The 18206-nt window shown below is 41.2% G+C and overlaps 1 non-coding gene across 1 annotated transcript; it reads left to right on the top strand.

The window, feature by feature from the left end:
* Window positions 1-475: 475 nt before the first annotated feature.
* LOC119524336 lies at window positions 476-605 on the top strand. The gene has a single exon (XR_005214789.1). It is a non-coding gene; the product is annotated as a small nucleolar RNA SNORA31 (small nucleolar RNA).
* The last annotated feature ends 17601 nt before the right edge of the window (window positions 606-18206 follow it).

Here is an 18206-nt window from a genome sequence, read left to right as displayed (position 1 = left end):
ACTTGGAAATGCAGCCAGAAAGACATTTGGAGATGCTAAGCTAAGAGATGAAGCCCAGAGATTGCCCTGGAGAAGCTAAGTGAAGACCCACAGATGCTTAAGGAGAAAGCCACTGTAATCAGAAGATGATGAAAGCAATGCAGCCTGGGAGCAAAGGACCAGCAGATGCCAGCCACATGCCATCCTAGCTAACAAAGGTGTTCCAGATGTCATCAGCCTTTTTCTCAGAGAAGGTATCTACCTCTTGATGTCTTAATTTGGACATTTTCAGGGCCTTAGAACTGTAAATTTGTGAATTAATAAACTCCCATTGTAAAAGCCAGTCCATTTCTGGTATGTTGCATTTCTGGCAGCTTTAGGAAACTGGAACAGTGAGTCAGGGGGAAGAGCATTGAGTGTATTTTTAAGAGAGTGAGTCTTATGAAGAACCATGGGTCTAAGCAGGATTAGAAGGGAAGTGAAAAACAAGTGAGACATGCATCTATTTAACAGACTTGGAGCAGTTCATGTCTGCTTCTAAGATTTCCACCACAGGTGCAAGAAGAAAAGATCCTCGCACTTTCTGTCTGATTGTGGAAGCCAAGATTGAATGAGGGAATACAGGAAGTACTAAAAACATGAGGAAGGGGAGCTCATCCTTGCAGTTCATAAATAACATTGTAAACAGAGAAGAGCCTTTTTATTCCACAAAAGGAAACTTAATGTTTGAATTTACATGAGAAGTGTTGGAATATTATTTTCCCTACATCCTTGACCAAATTAAAAAGATTCTGGATACTCACTGTACAAGACTAGAGGAAGTGGAACAACAACTCAGCAACCTTGAGAACCAAAAAATGGAAAATGAAAGAACAAAAGAAAGAATGGGGAAGAAAATAAAAAAAAATCTAAATGGATCTCAGGGATATGATAGATAAAATAAAACATCCAAATATAAGACTCATTGGTGTCCCCGAAGGGGAAGAGAAGGGTAAAGGTCTAGAAAGAGCATTCAAAGAAATTGTTGGGGAAAACTTCCCAAACCTTCTATATAATATAAATACACAAAGCATAAATGCCCAGCAAACTCCAAATAAATCCAAATAAACCTACCCCAAGACATATTCTGATCAGACTGTCAAATATGGAAGAGAAGGAGCAAGTTCTGAAAGCAGCAAGAGAAAAGCAATTCACCACAAACAAAAGAAACAGCATAAGACTAAGTTGTGACTACTCAGCTGCCACCATGGAGGCAAGAAGGCAGTGGCATGATATATTTAAAATTCTGAGAGAGAAAAATTTCCAACCAAGAATACTTTATCCATCAAAACTCTCCTTCAAATTTGAGGGAGAGCTTAAATTTTTCACAGACAAACAAATGCTGAGAGAATTTGCTAACAAGAGACCTGCGCTGCTTCAGATACAAAAGGGAGCCCTACCAACAGAGAAACAAAGAAAGGAGGGGGCGATACAGAGAAATTTAACAGATATATATAGAATATTACATCCCAAATCACCAGAATACACATTCTTCTCTAGTGATCATGGAACTTTCTCCAGTATAGAACATAGGCTGGGACATAAAACAAGCCTCAATAAATTTAAGAAAATTAAAATTATTCAAAGCACATTCTCTGACCACAATGGAATACAAATAGAAGTCGAAAACCAACAGAGACTTAGAAAATTCACAAACACCTGGAGGTTAAAAATGAGGGGGAGATGAAAACATTCCCAGATAATCAAAAGCTGAGGGACTTCATCACCAGTAGATCAGTCCTATGAGAAATGCTAAAGGGAACTGTGCAGGCTGAAAGGAAGGGACACTAAACAATTGACTGAAACCACATCAAAAAATAAAGATTTCCAGTAAAGATCACATGGTAAATGTAAATACCAATACTACTGTATTTTTGATTTGTAACTCCACTGTTTACTTCCCACAGGATCTAAAATACATAAACTGTAATGATAAACAGTGGTTTTGGACTCAATGTAAAATATGTGATTTTTGACAAGAACTACATAAAGATGGGGGAATGGAGGAGTATAGGAACATAGTTTGTTCTAGTTTACTAATGCCACTGGAATGCAAAACACCACAGATGGATTGGCTTTTATAAAAGGGGGTTTATTTGGTTACACAGTTACAGTCTTAAGGCCATAAAGTGTCCAAGGTAACACATCAGCAATTGGGTACCTTCACTGGAGGATGGCCAATGGTGTCCGGAAACCTGTTAGCTGGGAAGGCACATGGCTGGCATCTGCCCCAAAGTTCTGGTTTCAAAATGGCTTTCTCCCAGGATGTTCCTCTCTAAGCTTCAGTTCCTCAAAACTGTCACTGTTAGTTGCACTTGGGGTATTTGTCCTCTCTCAGCTTATCCAGAGCAAGAGTCTGCTTTCAATGGCCGTCTTCAAACTGTCTCTCATCTGCTGCTCCTGTGCTTTCTTCAAAGTGTCCCTCTTGACTGTAGCTCCTCTTCAAAACATTACTCACAGCTGCACTGAGTTCCCTCTGCCTGTTGGCTCATTTATATAGCTCCACCAATCAAGGCCCACCCTGAATGGGTGGGGCCATGCCTCCATGGAAATATCTAATCAGTTATCACCTACAGTTGGGTGGGGCACATCTCCATGGAAACACTCAAAGAATTCCAATCTAATCAGCACTAAAATGTCTGCCCCACAAGATTGCATCAAAGATAATGGCGTTTGGGGGACATAATACATTCAAACTGGCACATAGTTTATGTGTCCTATTGAAGTTAAGTTGGTATCAAAGAAAAACAAGATTGTTATAGACTTAAGATGTTAAATTTAAGCCCCATGGTAAACACAAAGGAAGTATCAGAGAATATGATCATAGAGATGAAAAGTAGAGTATGGGTTATGAGAAGTGGGGGAAGGGGCAATGGGAAATTAAGAAATGAGTGTATGGTTTCTGTTTGGGGTGAAGGGAAATTTCTAGTAGTGGATGGTGGGAAGGTGATAGCATTGCAACATTGTGAATGTGATTAATCCCACTAAATGGAATCCTTGGGAGGGGTTGGAATGGGAAGACTTATGCTGTATATATGTTTCCACAACTGAAAAAAAAAGACAGTCTAAGTGTGATTGTGAAGACCTTATGGATCACACCCCCTTTATCTAGTGTATGAATGAATGGAGGAATGGGGATAAAAACTAAAGGACAAATGGGGTGGGATGGGGGGATGATTTGGGTGTTCTTTTTTCACTTTTATTTTTTGTTCTTGTTCTGGTTCTTTCTGATGTAAGGAAAATGTTCAGAGATAGATTGTGGTGATGAACGCATAACTATGTTATCATACTGTGGACAGTGGATTGTATATCATGGATGATTGTGTGGTGTGTGAATGTATTTCAATAAAACTGAATTTAATAAAAAAATGTTGTTTAAAAAAAAGAACACAGTCTAAATAGATAACGACAATTAAATGCCATAGATGGTCCTGGATGAGATCTAAGAATAGAGGAGAAAAGGCTCAAAAGGACACAATTGGGACATAAGCAAAAAATGAAGTACAGAATGTAAGCTTTATATCAATGTTAAATTTCTTGAACTTCTTAACTACACTTAATGTGATTACATAAATGAATATTCTTGTTCATAGGAAATGTATTTGTGAATTATATTATTTGTTCAAGGATGTGTGCAACTTGCTCTCATGTTCAGGAAGATGGAGCAATAGATGATGAATGATAGATAGTGAGGGATGGAGGGAGGGAGGGAAAGAAAGAAATGATAAAGTCACAAAATATTAAAGTTGGTAGATCAGGGTATCAGTGGAGGGGGGTTAGGATATGCGGGAGTTCTGTGTATGGGGTTTGTATTATTTTTGCAACTGTTCCTGTAAGTTTGAATTTATTTCAAAATAAAAATTAAAAAAACACAAATATTCATGAGCCTACTGATACAATGATTGCATAAATAAATAAATGTGGAGAATTGAAAAAAAAATGGTTATTTATGGTTATTGTCCATCTATTCATGAAGCTGAGAAAAAATCCTTAACATGATTGATGAGCGTTTAGGGCTTCTCTTAAATCTTCATGTATAGCTCAGGTGGAGAGGGCTTTCCTATGGACAACAGTGTGTAGAAGCGTTAGGGTAAAGGAGATTCTGCTGTGGCAACAAACAAAACCTGAAACTTCAGTGGTTTAATACAAAGGTTTATTTTTCACCTGCACAAAGTCTCTTGAGATTGCTCCTGTTTGGCAAGCTTCCCAGGGGTGGTTTTCCTCCAAGTGATGGACTCAGGAATCCAGATTCCTTGCATTGTGCTCTGCAATTTCAGAGTCCTTTGCTTCCAGCTGCACCAACAGCAGAGAGATTTATCATGAAAAATCATGATGGATATTTTATACACCAGGCCTGGAAGTGGCCTTTATCAGTTCCACTCACATTCCACTAGCCAGAACAAAATTGTGTGGCATCACTTAGCTATAAGGAAAGCTGGAAAATGTAGGGAAACACATGGATATTGGAGTGCAGTCTCTGTCATGGTAAACTTTGCTTGAGGTGTAAGACCTTGAATACATGAAACAAGCACTCGAGTTGCATTAACTCTAGCTTTAACAGCCTTCATACTGTATCCCAATGCATCACTTTCAGTTTTAATTTTTGTCTTGGGCTCATCAGTAAACTTAAAATCCTTCCCCATCTCAACTAATTGAACCTCCATCTACGCATTTGCTCAAGCCCCAAATTTAGAAGGTATCCTTGTTACCATTACATGGAAACTAGAAAAAAAGGAGCCAAAAGAAACCTGCACAGCCGTGATCCCAGAGCAGTTTCCATGAATCTCATGGTCCTATTGGAAGGCATATTTCTACAGTGGGGGTGAGTTATAGAATTACCTGTAAAGAGCATCTTTTTAGCTCCCTTTGCTCTGATGTTATGCTCTACACTAGCTGCTCATTGTAGTGTGGCAGCCCATTAGGATGCCTCTATAAGGAAGAGGGTGCCCTGAATACTCAATATGATTATTCAGATCTGCTTTACAGCTATATTTCTCAGTACCAATTAATAAATAGACATTCTGTATCATATGTCAGTATCTTATGCATTGGATAATCAGTCATTCATTCATTCATACATACAACAAATATTTATTGAGTGTCTATTAGCCTATCAAGTGCCATGGCACTGTTCTAAGCCAAAAATATAAAAGCATATAAACAGAAAAGAGAAACCTGCCCTCCCAGAGCTTAGATCCAGCTGGCTAAAGAGAGATGGCTTTTTTTTTAAGTAAAATATATTGTATGTCAGCAAGTGATAAATTTTAAAGAGAAAAAGCAGGGAGTGGGGAAAGGATGTGCCAGGATGGGGGTTACAATTTTAAATAAGGTGTGTAGGAAAGGCTTCACTGAGAAGAAGACATTCAAGCAAAGACCTGAAAAAGGTAAGGGAAGTAAACATGAAGAAAGCTGGGGCTGAACATTTCAGGCAGAAAAAACACCAGGTGGAAAAGGCCTGAGCTAGAAACATTCCTGGCCTGTTTATGGATCAGCAGAAAGGCCAGGGTGACTGAAGTGGAGTGAGTAAGAGGAAGAATAGTAAGAGATGAGTCGGAGAGATAGGCAGTAGGGATGAGGAAAAGATTGTGTAGGGCCTAGCAGAGCAGTGTAATTACTTTGGATTTTACCCTGTGTGAGATGGGGAGCCATTGGAGAGTTCTGAAGAGAAAAGTGATGTGATCTGACTTTCCTGTTTTAAAAGGACTGCTGATATTAGAGAGATGCAAATTAAGACCACAGTGAGATACCGTCTCACACCAATTAGATTGGCTGCCATTAAACAAACAGGAAACTACAAATGCTGGAGGGGATGTGGAGAAATTGGAACTCTTATTCATTGTTGGTGGGACTGTATAATGGTTCAGCCACTCTGGAAGTCAGTCTGGCAGTTCCTTAGAAAACTAGATGTAGAGTTACCATTCGATCCAGCGAATGCACTTCTCGGTACATACCCGGAAGATCGGAAAGCAGTGACACGAACAGATATCTGCACGCCAATGTTCATAGCAGCATTATTCACAATTGCCAAGAGATGGAAACAACCCAAATGTCCTTCAACAGATGAGTGGATAAATAAAATGTGGTATATACACACGATGGAATACTACGCGGCAGTAAGAAGGAACGATCTCGTGAAACATATGACAACATGGATGAACCTTGAAGACATAATGCTGAGTGAAATAAGCCAGGCACAAAGAGAGAAATATTATATGCTACCACTAATGTGAACTTTGAAAAATGTAAAACAAATGGTTTATAATGTAGAATGTAGGGGAACTAGCAGTAGAGAGCAATTAAGGAAGGGGGAACAATAATCCAAGAAGAACAGATAAGCTATTTAACGTTCTGGGGATGCCCAGGAATGACTATGGTCTGTTAAATTCTGATGGATATAGTAGGAACAAGTTCACAGAAATGTTGCTATATTATGTAACTTTCTTGGGGTAAAGTAGGAACATGTTGGAAGTTAAGCAGTTATCTTAGGTTAGTTGTCTTTTTCTTACTCCCTTGTTACGGTCTCTTTGAAATGTTCTTTTATTGTATGTTTGTTTTCTTTTTAACTTTTTTTTTCATACAGTTGATTTAAAAAAGAAGGGAAAGTTAAAAAAGAAAAAAGAAAAGAAAAAAGACAAAGAAGGAAAAAAAAAAAAAAGATGTAGTGCCCCCTTGAGGAGCCTGTGGAGAGTGCAGGGGTATTCGCCTAACCCACCTCCATGGTTGCTAACATGACCACAGACATAGGGGACTGGTGGTTCGATGGGTTGAGCCCTCTACCACAGGTTTTACCCTTGGGAAGACGGTTGCTGCAAAGGAGAGGCTAGGACTCCCTATGGTTGTGCCTAAGAGCCTCCTCCCGAATGCCTCTTTGTTGCTCAGATGTGGCCTTCTCTTTCTAGCTAAGCCAACTTGAAAGGTGAAAACACTGCCCTTCCCCCAAAGTGGGATCAGACACCCGGGGTAGTGAATCTCCCTGGCAATGTGGAATATGACTCCCGGGTAGGAATGTAAACTGGGCATCATGGGATGGAGAGCATCTTCTTGACCAAAAGGGGGAAGTGAAAATAACTGAAATAAGCTTCAGTGGCAGAGAGATTCCAAAAGGAGCACTCTTACGCATAATATAGACAACACTTTTTAGGTTCTAATGAATTGGAATAGCTAGCAGTAAATACCTGAAACCATCAAACTACAACCCAGAATCCATTAATCTTGAAGATGATTGTATAAAAATGTAGCTTATGAGCAGTGACAATGTGATTGGGAAAGCCATATGGACCACACTCTCCTTTGTCCAATGTATGTATGAATGAGTAGAATAACGGGGGCAAAAAAAAAAAAAGGCACCCAGTGTTCTTTTTTACTTTAATTGTTCTTTTTCACTTTAATTTTTATTCTTATTATTTGTGTGTGTGTGGTAATGAAAATGGTCAAAGATTGATTTTGGTGATGAATGCACAACTATATAGTGGTACTGTGAACAATTGAATGTACACTTTGTGTGACAGCATGGTATGTGAATATATCTCAATAAAAATGAATTTTAAAAAAAAAGGACTGCTGAATTAAGACAAGAATGTAGGGGGGGGTGTCAATTTCCTGGCTGCTAAAACAAATGCCATACACTGTTTTGGCTTAACAACAGGAATTTATTGGCTCACAGTTTCTGAGGCTAGAAGGCTCATTTCCAACCTGAGAGGAATCTTTGGCTGACAATCTTTGGGGTTCCTCGGCTTTTCTGTCACATGGCAATGCACATGGTGGTATCTTCTCCTTTCCCTTCCTAGTACCATTGTCTTCCAGTTTCTGGCTGCTCCCTGTGGTTTTTCTCTCTGTGGCCTTTTCTATAAGGCCTCCAGTAACAGGATTAAGATTCATTCTGATTCAGGTGGGTCACAATATAATTGATAATATCTGCAAAGTTCCTATTTACAAATGGGTTCATAGCCACAGAACCAGGAGTTGGGACCTGAACATGCCTTTCAGGGAGAAATGATTCAATCCCCAACAAGGGGTATCTTAGTTTGCCACTCTGCTATGATAAATACCACACAGTGGGTTGGCTTAAAAATGGGAATTTATGGTTTCATGGTTTCAGAAGCCAGAAGTCCCGAATCAAGGCATCAGCAAGACCATGCTTTTTCCCCAGTCTGTAGTGCTCTGGTGCTGGATTGCTGCAATCTTTGAAGTTCCTTGGCTTGCATGTCTGCCTTCCCTCACATGGCAGTGTCCCTGATCTCCTCCTGTGGACTTCTCTGACTCCTAGCTTTTGTAAGCCTCCAGTAATATGGATTAAGGTGCACCCTGACTCAGTTCGGGCACACCTTATACAAAAATAACATCTTCAAAAGGCTCTATTTACAATGGGTTCACACACACAGGAATGCAGATTAAGATTAAGAGCATGTCTTTTTAAGGGTGTACATAATTCAATCTACCACAGGGGACAATGGCAGAAACAGAAGCAATTTCAATGATGTAGGTGAAAGATAATAAATTTTAATGAGAAAAAGAGGTGTCAAGCAAGACTTTAAGATTTTTTGGTTTGAGTTACCTACAGAATAAGTTTCCATTTACTGAGGTGGGGAAGACAAAGGGAGGGACAGATCTGGTGGGCAAAAGATTTATGTCTGAGAGTCATCAGCACATAGATACTACTGAAAGCCATGAAACTACATGAGATCACCACGGGAATCAGCATAAACAGAGAAGAGGTTCAAGGACTGAATCTGGAGCACTCCAATATTTAGAGGTTGTGTGGATGAGAAGGAACCAACAAGTGAGACTGAGAAGTGACTAGTGGTCATTAGGAATCAGCCCCCTTGAAATTATTCCAACATAAAATGTTTAAGAAAGTTGAAAAAAAAAAAGTCAGCTCCCTAAGCCAGCTCACTGCACAGTACACTGATAAAGCTGAATTTCTGGATCTGCAAAGCTAAGGAATAGATAACAATAATCCCATCAAGGTACTGCTGGCTAAGTCAGTCAGCCTTTCCCTTTGACATCTATTAAATGCAACAAATTACATGCAAATTATATGCAAAATAGCAGTAGCATGGCAGTGCTGTAGTAGATATGGCTGATCTCTTATTTGGGGATATTAAATACCAGAACCATACATGCCACGTTGCAGGAAGAGCTCATCCCTGTGAACTGCAACCAGGCCCTTGGGCCCAACCTTGGAAAACACTCACCGGAAACACTTAAAACCACATCTAGGGCCCCATTAGGAAAAGGATAAATGGCTCATTGCAGCCAGCTGCTGCTAATTTCATTGCTGCTGCAAACACCAGCCGACTGCTGACCTAGAAGTAAAGGAATATTTTAGAATTGTATTAGTCAGTGTTCTCTAGGGAAACAGAACCAACAGGGGATATCTGAAAATATGATATTTATGAAAGTGTCCCACAACTGTGGAGATGCAAGAGTCCAAATTCTGTAGGGCAGGATGCATGAGTCAAAATTCCGTAGGGCAGGTCATAAGCTGGCAACTCCGATGAAGGTCTTCTATGAACTCCCCAGGAGATGCTGGCTAGCTGAAGAAGAAGTGAAAATTCTCTTCTTCCTTAAAAGTCTTCAGTTGATTGGATCAAATCCAACTGACTGTATTCTCTTATTGCGGAAGACACTCCCTTAGTTGATTGTAGATGTAATCAGCCACAGATGTAATCAATTGACTGATGATTTAATAAACCAGCCTTCTGGTTTATTAACCAGCCATGAAATGTCCTTGCCGTAATGGCTAGGCCAGTGCTTGCTTGACCAGACAACTGGGCACCATCACCTGGTCAAGTTGACACATGAACCTAACCATCACAACACTACAACTGTTGGACCTTACCAACGGGTTCAGGGATGGCAAGGATTAAGTTAGGGTTAGGGTTGTGTTAGGGTTAGAACTCCCAACCTGTTAAAGGGTTTAAGTCCCAATAGCCTTAAACCTCTATTTAGGATGTTTCCTCCACCTCCCACTGTAATTGAAACTTGAGCTATCTGCAGACTCCTCCAAAGCACAGGCTGTTTCTTTATCTCTCCATCACCAAGTGCCTCAGGGAAGTCAGGAGGTGACATTGCAGCTCTCCTTGATCCCCAAGGCCACTTTCTGATCTTTGCTCCCTCTCCCTCCTGAGAAATCTCTAGCTCTTCCCTGGCTCACACCATCCCATTATATCACACTCTCCCCATCCCAGTGGTAGTCTTCTGTCATCCACTTGGTCACTGCCCTCATTCATGACTATTTCAGTTCTTGATTCACAGTCTTTCAGTCCTCTTCACCCTATTTTCTCCCATAGTCTCAGTGATTTCAGCATTCCCATAGTCAACCATGCATTCTGGCCTCTTGTTTCCTTGATATTCCCATTGCCAGTGATCACTGTCATTTTGGGAAACACTGGACAATTTTTACTGAAGTGGGAAGACTAGCAGAAGGGCAAATTTCATGGAGAAAATCAGGGCTTTGGTTTGAGACACATTAGGCTTGAGATTCCCATTAGATATCTAAGTAAAGATATTAAGGAGACATCTAGGTATAAGAATTTGGAATTCAGGGGAGGACTACAACCCAGGGCATCAGTATGGGTCCTTGTATACTGAAGGTCCATGCATATAAATTCAATGCATTATTTTCATTGCTACATCAATATATGATTTCCAGATGCTGACAACCCTTTAGTATAGGAAATGTGTAAAAATGTGTATAATTTTGATTAGGGCCTGTGCTTCATTCTTTTCTGTTTTGTTTTGTTCTGTTTTGTTTTCTGTTGAACTCGACATGGTTCAGCAATTACAAATTATATTTGAAAGTATAAAAGAGGATGAAGGTAAACCCCATGGTTGGGCTTATGTGTCAACTTAGCCAGGTGATGGTGCCCAGTTGTCTGGTCAAGCAAACAGTGGCCTAACCATTACTGCAAGGATATTTCATGGCTGGTTAATAAACCAGAAGGCTGGATTATTAAATTATTGGTCAATTGAGTGCATCTGTGGCTGATTACATCTATGATCAACTAAGAGAGTGTCTTCCCCGATGAGAAATGCAATCAGTTGGACTTAATCCAAACAGTTGAAGACTTATAAGGGAGAAAACAGAACTTTCACTTTTTTCTTCAGCCAGCCAGCCTTTCCTGGGGAGTTCATAGAATACCTTCATCAGAGTTGCCAGCTTGCAGCCATCTGTATGGAATTTGGACTTGTGCATCCTGCCTGTTCCTTTGCAAAATACCAGAAATGGATTGGCTTTTATAAAGGGGATTTATTAGGTTACAAATGTACAGTTCTAAGGCCATAAAAGTGTCTAAACTAAGGATTCTACAAGAGGATACACTCACTGAAGAAATGCTGATGGCGTCTGGAACAACTCTGTCAGATGGGAAGGCATATGGCTGGTATCTGCTGGTCCTTTGCTCCTAGGTTGTGTTTCAAAATGGCTTTCTCCAAAATGTCTCTGGGCTTCTGTCTCTCTTAGCTTCTCTCTCTCTCTCAGCTCCTTGGCATTCTTAATTGTTCTCCCAGGGTGTTTCTCTCTGAGTCCGGGGGTCTTCCCTTAGCTTCTCCAGGGCAAACTCTGGGCTTCATCTCTTAGCTTAGCATCTCCAAATGTCTTTCTGTCTGCTTCTCCAAGTGCCTGGGTCTGTGTCAGCTCTTAGATACTCCCAGGGGCAATCTCTGGATTACATGTCTTAGCTTCTCTCCAAAATATCTCTCTCAGCTTCTCTGAGCCCTTTCTCTCCACAAGCTCTGTTAAAGAACTGCAGTGATCTAATTAAGAGCCACCCTGAATGGGTGGGGTCATATGTCCATGGAAATATTCAATCAAAAGGTCCCAAACCACAACATTGGATTCAAAGACCATGGCTCTTCTGGGGTCCATGACAGCTTCAAACCAGAACACTGCCTGTGATGGTTAGGTTCATGTGTCAACTTTGCCAGGTGATGGTGTCCAGGTTTCTGGTCAAGAAAACACTGGCCTAACCATTACAGCAAGGACATTTGTGACTGGTTAATAAACCAGAAGGCTAGTTTATTAACTCATCAGTCAACTGGCTGCAGCTGTGACTGATTACATCAACAAAGGGCATGTCTTCCTCAATGAGAGAATTCAATCAGCTGGATTTAATACAATCAATTGAAGACTTTTAAAGGAGAAAGAGAGAGAACCTTCACTTCTCTTCCGCTAGCCAGTGAAGCACTTCCTGAAGAGTTCATCAGAAACCTTCATCCGAGTTGCCAGTTCACTGTGTGCCCTATGGAATTTGGACTCGTGCATCCCCACAGATGCATGAGACCCTTTAGAAAATCTTATATATACAGATACATCTTGTTTGTTCTGTTTCCCTAGAGAACCCTAACAAATACAGCTTGGTGCCAGGAGTGGTTCTTGACAAACAGAATCTTAAAATGGGCTTTTACAACTGGTTTTCTACTCTGATTAGATTCAAAGACATTAATGACTCCATTTCCAATAATCAAGGAGGAACTGATAGTCCATGGTGTGATTTGGCAATGGAGATAAACAAAATATCACCATTTGATTCTCCTAATCATACTCCTCTATGAGGCAAGGCTCTGGGTGACAGTGTTTTTTGACACCTTAACAGAGTTTTGGGGAGTTAAGAGGTATAAAGATGTTGGCTGGTTTTTTTAGACAAGCTGGGTAAAGTTGTAAGATAAAAGGATGAGCTGAAGGCTTCAAACTTGAAACTTAAATGCTGTATAACAGATGTAAAGATATCTATGTGTGCTCTGAAAGAAAATCTTATGTCTTGTGCCTGCAGACTTGAGATTTCTGAAAACCAGACCCAGAGTCCCATTGTGTGAGTAGCAGATCTACAATGTAATCTAAAGTCTCTAACTCACAGGGTGTCTGCTGTTGAAGTAAAAGCATTGATTGGAAAAGAATGGGATCCTAAAACTTAGTATGGGGACATATGGATTGATAATAATGGCAGAGAGGACATTGGGACCCTGGATTCTGCTGAGTCTTTGTTATATACTCCTGTAATTGGTCTGTCCTTAGGAAACAGCCCCCCCCCCCACCTCCAGTCTGCCATGAGGAAACAGCTTCCCAACCTCCAGTCTGCCCTGAGGAGCCTGCCATCCAACCTTCACCTAAAGAAATTAACCCTTCATTGCCTGCTAAAGCTATAATCACATTCCCTGAGGAAGCAGACTTCACTCCTCTGTCTGGAGGGATTATTCTTGTTGCACTAGATGAAACTGCAATGGAATGTCCTAGGTAAAAGGCTTGAGGGATACTTCTAATTCTTTTCATGACCCACCCCTACCACCAGTCTTTGCTTCAAGACCTATAACTAGACTAAAGTCCCTGAAGGCCCCAAAGGGTGAGGTACAAAGTGTTACCCATGAAGAAGTATGCTATACTCCAAAAGAACTTCATGAGCTTTCCAATTTATATAGACAGAAATAAGGGTGTAGGATAAGGGTGGAAGGAACATAAAGTTGGATCTGGCAGAATTTGTGGATATGGTCCCACTAACCAGAGATTCTGCATTCAATGTTGTAGCTCAAGGGGTTAGAAAGGGTATTAACTGTTTGTTTAGGTGGTTGGTGAAACATGGATCAAAAGGTGGCCAGCCCTCTGGAGCAATGCATATCTCTGAGACACCTGAAACTCAGAGCTAGAGCTTGGCAGATATGAATGTCAGTATTAGTGCATACAGCCACTGTCAGAAAAAAAAAAAAAAAAAAGCTGAAAAAGAGCCCAGACTTCAATTAGTGATATGAATGAAGCAGGTCTGGTTAAGACCAGGGCAAGCCAGGCCAAAGGGTAAAGGTTGAAACTGACTGTGTTTTAAAACTTCAACTTCCATATGAGACCAAGGGAAGAGACACATATTTGGTACAGGATCTAAATTTTCTAAATGGTACAACTCTACAGTCGATTTGTTCAAACACCACAATTGTATGGAACTTTGAATAGGAAGTGAGATACAGTAGGTTAGTAAAGCCTGGAGTGAAATAGTGACACATCCCAGAGTAATTTGGGCAGATAATAAAAATTATATTTACAGCCTCCCCCTCCCCAGCCCCGAGGATCTGGGGGAAGGTGCGGATGTGTTGGATATCCTCACCTGGACTGGTGTTGATGTTGTCACAAACATTGGGACTGGCGGTTTGATGTGCTGAGCCCTCGATCATGGGACTTGCCCTTATGAAGCTCGTTACTGCAAAGGAGATGCTAAACTTGCATATAATTGTGCCTAAGAGTCTCCCCCTGAGTACCTCTTTGTTGCTCAGATGTGGCCCTCTCTCTCTCTAACTGAGCCATCTCGACAGGTGAACTCGCTGCCCTCCCCTCTATGTGGGACCCGACTCCCAGGGTTGTAATTCTCCCTGGCAATGCAGAATATGACTCCCAGGGATGAATGTGGACCCAGCATTGTGGGACTGAGAGTATCTTCTTGACCAAAAGGGGGATGCACAATGAGATGAAATAGTTTCAGTGGCTGAGAGATTTCAAATGGAGTCAAGAGGTCACTCTGGTGGACATTCTTATGCACTATATATAGATAACACCTCTTAGATTTTAATGTATTGGAATAGCTAGAAGTAAACACCTGAAACTACCAAACTCCAACCCAGCAGTCTGGATTCCTGAAGACAATTATATAATAATGTAGATTACAAGGGGTGACAGTATGATTGTGAAGACCTTGTGGATCACACCCCCTTTATCTAGTGTATGGATGAGTAGAAAAATGGGGATAAAAACTAAAGGACAAATGGGGTGGGATGGGGGGGATGATTTGAGTGTTCATTTTTCACTTTTATTTTTTATTCTTGTTCTGGTTCTTTCTGATGTAAGGAAAATGTTCAGAGATAGATTGTGGTGATGAATGCATAACTATGTTATCATACTGTGGACAGTGGATTGTATACCATGGATGATTGTAGGGTGTGTGAATGTATTTCAATAAAACTGAATTTAATTTAAAAAAAAAAGGTGGCCAGCATTACCTGAGGTTGAAATGCCAGAACTGCCCTGGTATAATGTAGAGGAGGGGATTCAAAGGCTTAGAGAGATTGGAATGTTAGAGTGGATTTATCATAGAAGACCTGCTCACACACCCCTGGAATGTCCAGAGGACACACTTTTTACCAGGACTGTGAGGAATAAATTTTTGAGAATAGCTTCATCATCTCCAAAGACCTCTGTAGTTGCCCTTCTCTATAGGTCAGATATTACTGTGGGAACTGCTGTCACTAGCTGGAATCCTTAAACACAATGGGGATAATCAGATCCCAAGTTGGCAGAAGCCATGTGGCAGCAGTTAATCATCAAAGACAAGGTAGGCATGGCTACCATAATGGAAAACTGGCTCAAAGCAGCCATCAAAATAACCTCTCAGAGACTTATGGCATTGACTAATAGATCATGGGGTACCTAGAAGTAAAATAAATGGACAATCTACTAAATTCTTGTTTGATCTGTATAAGCAGAAGAACTCTAGGTCAAGTGAACAAAAGTCTAACTTGAATTACTAAAACAGAGTCATGGCCCCTTAATCGATTCCCAGACATGAGACAGTTTACAGACCCAGAGCCCCTTGAATGAGAGGAAAGCTGGGTAACCTTAGGGAAGGACCCTGTTACACTGCCAAAAGTTTATACTGTTAGTCTTCCTCCCAGCCTTCCCCAAGGGGACCTATGGTCTTTTACCAGAGTGTGCATTGGGGAAAATGAAGTGATCAGATATTCGGGTTATTATTACACACTGGTTCAGAAGTGACATTAATTCCAGGAGACCCAAAATGTCACTCTGGTCCACCAGTCAGAGTATGAGCTTATGGAAGTCAGGTGATCAAAGGAGTTTTAGCACAGGTCCATCTCAAAGTGGGTCCAGTGAGTCTCCAGATCCATTCTGTGGTTATTTCCCCAGTTCCAGAATGCGTAGTTGGAATAGACATACTCAGCAACTGGCAGAATCCCCACATTGGTTCCCTGACTCATGGAGTGAGGGATATTATGGTAAGAAAGGCCAATTGGAAGCCACTAGAACAGTCCCTCCATAGCAAGATACTAAATCAGAGGCAATATCAGATTCCTGGAGGGATTGCAAAGATTAATGACACTCTTAAGGACTTGAATGATGCAGGAATGCTGATTCAGCTGCTGTTCCAGATGTGGTATCATTGCTTGAGCAAATCAACACATCCCCTGGTACCTAGTATGCAGCTACTGATCTGGAAAATGTTTTTTTCTCAATAGTTGTTAGTAAGGACCAACAGAAACAGTTTGCATTCAGCTGGCAAGGCCAGCAATATACATTCACTGTGCTACCTCAGGGGTATATCAACTCTCCAGCCCTATGTCATAACAATGTCTGCAGGGAACTTGATCATTTCTCCCTCCCACAAGGCATCACACTGGTCCATTATATTGATGACATCATGTTGATTGGACCTAGTGAGCCAGAAGTAGCAACTACTCTAGATTTATTGGGAAGGCATTTGCATGTCAGAGGATGGGGATAAATCCAATAAAAATACAGGGGCCTTCCACCACAGTAAAATTTCAAGGTGTCCAGTTGTGTCAGACATGTTGAGATAGCCCTTCTAAGGTGAGGGATAAACTATTGCATCCAGCCCCTCCTATGACCAAAAAAGAGGCACAATCCCTAGTTGACATCTCCGGATTTTGGAGACAACATATTCCTCATTTGGGTGTGCCACTCCAGCCCATTTACCAAGTGACCAGAAAAACTATATTTGACTGGGGACCAGAACAAGAGGAGGCTCTGCGACAGGTCCAGGCTGCTGTGCAAGCTGCTTTGCCACTTGGACCATATGAACCAGCTGATCTAATGGTGCTGGAAGTGACAGTGGCAAATAGAGCTGTTTGAGGGCTTTGGCAGGCTCCTGTAGGAGACTCACAATGCATGTCCTGGGGGGCAAGATGACAGCATAGAGAGGAGCGGAATTCAGTTAGTCCCCTGGAGCAACTGATAAACCACCAGGAACAACTACTAAATAATCTGGAACTGTTGGGGGAACAACTGTGACTGTCCACTCATCATACACCAACCTGGATTGGGTGAAATGGCTGAGATTGCAGCATAAAATCTGTAAGTAAAAAGTGCAGAATCACACAGAGCCCCCTTCCCCCACATCAGGCTGAGCTACAAGACCTCACTGTAGGTGAAAGCAGCAGTCCTGGAGCAAGTGAACATAGCTCAGCCCAGCTCCAATTGGGGCTTTAATTAACAAATGTGGATGGCTGAATACAAGCTACAAACATTGACAAACCCCTAACAATCAGAGAGAGGCTTTTAGTGAGGACTGACCTTAAAGAGACAAAAAACTCTGGTACCCTGGGAAAGGAAGTACAGAAGATCAGGTGCTCTCTCTGACCAACAGACAAAACTGAGGGGCTGTGGACTGGCTCTGAAAGGGGGCTTTCTTTCCCTTTTTCTGTCTCTCAACCTGAGTGGCTCAGTGGAGAGAGCCTCAGCAATTTTCAGTTCATAGCACTCTGACCCAGACAGAGGTGGAGATAACAGAGTCAGAGAGACAAAGGAGAAGTTCAAATGCAGAAAATAACTCCCTAGAGAGTGTATCTTCCCTAAGAGGAAGGAGGTGGGGCCCAGCTCTAGTGCTGGCCCACCCTTCAGAACTCAGACCCCAAGCCTGGGGTAAAACAGCCAAAAAAGAAACTAAAGGAGCCACACTTCCTTACACCAGTCAAGAGCCACAGGCTGACAGGTATCACCTGCTGGGCAAGTTAGGAAAAGCACAACAGCTAGAGGTCTCACAGGAAAGTCAGTCATTCTTCTAAGATACACCCTTAGGGAAACTCAAAACTGAATATTACCCCATTCAGAGACCTGAACTCATTCTGGTCTGGGAAATTCTGATTAGGATAACCAAGGACACCAGATGCCTAGACAACAGAAAACTACAAATTATGCTAGGAAAAAGGAAGATATGGTCCAGTCAAAGGAACAAACTTACACCTCAATTAAGATACAGTTGAGATATCATTTCACTTTAATGAAACAATCAATTAAAGATTTTCAAAGAAATATGCTAAATCAACTCAAAAACCAAATCAATGAGTTCATGGAAGATATGGCAAGTAAGATGAAGGATATAAAGAAAATACTGGGTGAACATAAGGTAGAAATCAAAAGTTTGAAAAAACAACTGGCAGAATCTATTGAAATGAGAGGC

Source organism: Choloepus didactylus, chromosome Y (assembly GCF_015220235.1).
Source record: "Choloepus didactylus isolate mChoDid1 chromosome Y, mChoDid1.pri, whole genome shotgun sequence".
Lineage (NCBI taxonomy): Eukaryota > Metazoa > Chordata > Mammalia > Pilosa > Megalonychidae > Choloepus > Choloepus didactylus.
This window is presented reverse-complemented; position numbering and strand designations above follow the sequence as displayed.